Raw genomic sequence first — 5,704 nt, forward strand, 5'->3', positions numbered from 1 at the left:
GCAGCGCTCCCGCCGGAAGGCCCGCCCCCCTTCCTCAATCTCCGCGATCTGATTGGGCCGCAGCGCTGTCACTCAACCCCGGACGCGCTTCGGGCCGTTGAGCGCCTTCCGTCTCTCCAAGCCACGCCCTCTCCGTGCTGCTGGGGGTGTGTGGGGGGGCGTCTTAAAGGAGCCGCGGCACCATTTTGTGCGGGGTGTGTAAAATCCTGGGATCACTTTGCTTGTGAAACGAAGAAATAAACAGCAGGGTCGATTAAACTGTTAAGCGACTTCATTTTGTCGGCGCTGGGGAACACTGGGATCATCCTCCCCAAGTACTGCAAAGACTGGATGCTCTTGTGTTGCTTATATTCACATAATTATTACATACGCATTACAATTTTTGAAAATTTTGACATACAATACATCTACACTAAGAAATAATTCATGATGTTAGTTATAACTGTTTAGTTTCTTACTTACATCTATTATTAGTTAAATATAAACTAAGCACTCTGCTTCTAAACAACATATCACTTAATCTTCTGTCTCTCTCCTGTCATGCAGAAGGATCTAAAACTTGAAAAATACCCCTTGTTTTGCAGGTGGTCAGAAATCATTTATCATGTTGGTTAATGGTGGGCACGTCTTTTGTAACTTAATCACGGTATGAATTAATTTGGCAGCTTCTCTTGGGTTGGAAGAGACCCTCAAGATCATTGAGTCCTGGGAATTTAGCATTCATTGTTGATATGATGAACTGTTACTCCTTGGAGCTCATATTCTGGTTGTTTCACATAAAAATGTGCTGTCCAGCATCTCACTTTCCCCCATCCTGGTTCCCAAAGCTTCTCCCCCTGCCTCCACCATCACCCCCAACACACAATATTGTATGTGGCATGAGACCATCTCGATCTCCACCCAACCATCTCCCTTGTCCTCCAGTGTATTCAAGATCCCCTTCCACCACCTTCCCTGTCTTCCTACACGTTCTTACATCAAAAAATACATTTCTTACCGCCACTGAATTTATCTTTTGTAAGTCTGAGTATTATCCATTAGTCCCTTCAGCTTTATTTCCCATTTACAAGCGTCTCACCGATTGCTCTGTCACCTTCTTCATGTGGTCTCTATGTGCTGTGAGACACTTGCCAAGCTCACCTGCTGGGCCATCTGCTTAATGTGGGTTTTCTTGATTTGTTCTTAATCGTAAATAAATGCAATTTTGTTGCTCCTCTTCTCCAAATATCTATTTGTTGTCTATACCATGCATTTGCTGTCTAGAACTCATCGAGCAGGCAACAATTACAATACCAGTAAAGCTAAGTTTGCTATCAAAACCATCCAGCATAGCAAAACGCTCCCAATGAGCTTGATTTATACAATAAAACACATCATTTCCCCTCAAATACTGAATTAAACATGCAGCTTAAGTTGTCATTAGCCTTGCTGTTTGTGGCTTCCTTCTTTCTAGGCCACTCCTTCTCGGCATGGAATAAATAAAGGAGTTTCTGGACCCCCTTCAGATGAAAGGCCAAGACAAATTCTTCTCATGACCTTTCCAGGAGAGCAATTTGATGGTCTCATGTTTGTGGTGACAAAAGGAGATGGCTGGGAAGCAACCAGAGCATGGTGTTCCACAGCTGCCCAAGAGCTTAAAATTCATAATCCAATGAACAAATGAGTAGAAAAACAACCATGAATCTGTTTGGAAGCCCCAGTGGTCACTGGTTGGCCATCAGCCAAGCAACTGGAACCGTCCGAGCTCCATCGTGGTGGCAGATCTTTATTTATCTGGTTTGATATCCCAGGAAATATCAGATGGACCAGCCTCAAAGTGTCCCACCTGCTATCAGGTCCCTGGTCATTGCAATAACGAAGAAGATGAGCAATTACACACGATTTGTTGCGAGAGCAGCTCTCATTTTAATCTCTGAAAAATTAAACTGGTTTAGATGTTGTCACGGTCCCTTTGGCGATGGACTCGTGATGGTTCTTTTACCTTGATCTCAGAGCACAAAATTAAGGCGACCAAAATGCCAAGGGGTTATAACTCAATCAAGCAGTGTTACTTTATTAATTTGCCCGTAAAGCGGCACACGATAGAGACAGAGTAAGAAAGAGAATAGGGAAAAGAAACAGGGAAAAGTAAAGATGAGAAATGAGGTTGCGTTTCTCACCATCCAGTTCCAGAAGCTCCCTCTGGTCTCCGGTCCCGTGCAGTCCGGCCGCTCCTCCGTCGTGGTTCGGGATCCTCTGGTGGGAAGATCTTCACTGATGTCCATTCTGGAGTCACCTTGTATGCTTCTTCACCCCCCTGCTCCCATTGTTTCAGCCCAGTCTGCCTTGATTTTGCAACCCAGGCTTAACTGCGCAGGCTCGAAGGATTCACGCTTTCTTTTGCCAACGCTTACGTGTCCAGCATTCAGGGTCTTTCTCTGGTCCATTGGGTGAGCTCAGGACCTCTGGCGAGCTTCTGGACATGCTCCTTGTTATTGGCCATTGTTTGGGGGAGCAGGTGAGGGACACGTGTGACTGAGGCTGCAGGTGAGAACACATTCTTCTGGACGGCAGCTCTTGTCCCTGGGTCAAAGAGACCCTCATAACAACAGCTTTCCAGAGGCTGGTTTGGCTGGAGAAGCAGGCAAAGTCCACACAGCAGCCATTGTTAGCAGGAGCCCGCCCGTATCGGAGAAACAGTGCAACACAATGCTTCTCCTTGGGCCTCTCTCCAAGCCATTGTCCACCTGTTCTTTCGGTCAGGGCTTCAGTTCTCTAAGTTCTTGATGGCAATGTTCAGGCAAATACTGCTCCGTCTTCAGACCGACTCTCACAGATGTTTAGCACAGGTCTACTGGTTTGGATGAAACGCTTCTCTCTAATCCCATCCACAGGCAATACGGTGAAGTGACCGGCTGGTTCTGTGGGTGAAGTTGTGTCTGTAAGGACTTCTGTTGTCTGACACTGGGCTGTGTTATGTGGCTTTTCCTTCCGGAGCTTCTGGGTTTAGTACTTTCTCCTTTTGGTGCCACGAGACCTCTGCACCATTCCTGAGAAATACACGCTCTCCTCCAACATCTTCCGAGAGTTTTTCTATATCCCTGAGTTTTGAAAATTGCTGTTCTCTACATTTCCTTGAGTTCATATCATCTGCAAAGCGGGATCACCAGTACTGTCTGTCAGTTCGCAGGGAACAGGCTTGTTTTTCAATTGCATAATGAATGCAGACGAATGACACTCAACATTTTTAATTCTATTTTTCCATGCAATCCAACAAAGACAAATTCAGACAAGCTGCATTCTTTCAGCCAAAGGTTTGAATGACTATTTAAATATGATTAATTTGTCCAAATCTCCTGGGACCATCCTTGTTTTCATGTCTCCTACAGTCTCCCACAGGCAAAAATTCAAGTGGTGTCTGTTTGTTCCAGTGTGTTGCAATAAAAGTTGTTTGCTTTACTCCTCTTAGCAGCATAAACACAAAACCCAAGCAGAGCTCCTTGGTCTCTGAAATTAGGGAGGGTAGAGGACGTTTTTGTTTCCCTACATGCTGCTGTTGGAATCTAAGAGGTGGTGTTAACCCATTAATAGGATATTATGGAGCGAGAGAAAGAAGCAAGTCCTTGCCGTCTACCTACGTGTTTATATAGTTTGAATATTTGAAAGAACTATTTGAGATCTTCCACAAACTGAGACCATACAATGTAATGTATCTGCTCTCCTGTTTATGGGGAAACGTCAAGTCACAGTGAATCTTGATTCTTGTCCTAAAATCCCACTCCTGCAAAATGTGATGATACTGGTTCTTTTCCAGAGCCCACTGTACCTCCAGCAGCAAAATCCCTTTTAATTAGATTTTTGCTAATGGTGTTAATCCATTGAATGCCTAAGTGTGTCTCTTAAAACACAAATTATTCCATTTTGTGAAAGATTTGGGCAACGTTCCTTCTGCAAGGTGGGAGCTTGTAGGTGGTTACCATTAGCTCCTGCGGTTCTTCCCATGAATGAAGAAGAAATCAAGGACTCTCTTCTCTATTAATTATATCTCATAATTTAAGAAAATGATGCTTGAAGGGGCAGTTTCAAGCCAGCCCAAGCTTTGTAGATCTAAATCTCAACATCAGCTGAATACCAGCCTCCAAAGGAATTGAAGCAAACTGGATTATATGGGATTATCTATATTGTCGATGTGTAAATCTGGTGTAGAGCGACTCTCTGAGCTGCAGGGATGTGGTTTTAACCCTCAATTTAGGTAACGTAGGAAAATAACTTGAAATGTTATAGATCTCAAGAAAGACTACATGCTCCAAAATGTAATATTTGAGTTTAATTCTTTATGTCTAGCAAAATATGATAAATTCACATCCATGGTGTATGTGCGTGAGCATTCATCTTCTGAAAACAATCCCGCGTCTTTGCATCTTATTGAAAGCAATTGAAAACAAGTCAAAAAAGTGAGTAATTCACAAGACTGAGCTCTTCACCATGACCAATAACTTATTCCTAACACATAAACTCTTCCAATATCATTTTTCTAGAGTGATTACTCTGAGGCTCAGGTTTTCTAATTGCACTGTAATCACATCTGCGTGAAATTACCCCGAGAAGAAAAAAATTTGCATTCATTTGTAATGAATATTAACATTTTAATTTTTATCCATGCACTGTAAGTATCTCTTGGTTTCAAACAAGACATCTCCTTCCAGAAAGTACAGATTCATGAAAAATACGTCCAGTCTGGTTCTTTTCCCAAACAACTCTTCCTTTCTACTACTCTTTTCATCCCTTGTCTGAAACATGGTGCTCTGCACCAGTTCATCGCTTCATCTCTGAATTTAATACATTAATGTGGCTTCAAGCCAAGGACTTAACTCTGAATTCTTCATTACTGGGGGTGTGGAGGGTCTTCATTTCATCCTCTTCGGCCAGTTCTGGTGGCAGCACTTTTTGGTTGTCCCGCAGGTGTTCAAGCTCTGCAGATGTGTTTGAGATGTGTTTGAGACGTGTTTGAGATGTGTTTGAGATGTGTTTGAGATGTTTACCATCTCCCCACCTCTCTCGAGCTTCTCTGCTCCTGGATCCTTTGCCCCATCCCAAAAACACAGCGAAGACTTTTCTTGGGCAGGAAGGACGTGCTTCTCAGTTGGACGCTTTCCTGTGCTTTATGTGAAGAAAATGTGGGCTTTTTTGTATCTTGATAATACTAAAAGGATTAATAAGAAAAGGGGGAAGGTGTAAAAACAATATACAGAGACACAAACACAGTGGAGTAACACGGAATCATAGAATCATTTTGGTTGGAAGAGACCCTCAAGATCATCGAGTCCAACCATAACCCACCTCTTGCATTACCCCATGTCCCTGAGAACCTCATCTCTGTCTGTCCAACCCTCCAGGGATGGTGACTCCAGCACTGCCCTGGGCAGCCTGTTCCAATGCCCCACAGCCCTTTGGGGAAGAAATTGTTCCCCACATCCAACCTCAACCTCCCATGGCACAACTTGAGGCCATTTCCTCTCGTCCTGGTGTTTGTTCCTTGGGAGCAGAGACCAACGTCATGAGGGCAAAGATGAGAAACAATTTTGATGGGCTGTCGAGATACTGCAGGCAACCTCAAATTTTGTGAGTGACGAGACCCTCGGGTCCTGGATTTTGGGGGAGTTGATGAAACTGCAGATTGGGAGGGGAAGAGGATCAGGAAGGAAAAAAAGGAGGAATAGCCAGA

This window comes from Nesoenas mayeri (genome assembly GCF_963082525.1).
Source record: "Nesoenas mayeri genome assembly, chromosome: 1".
NCBI lineage: Eukaryota > Metazoa > Chordata > Aves > Columbiformes > Columbidae > Nesoenas > Nesoenas mayeri.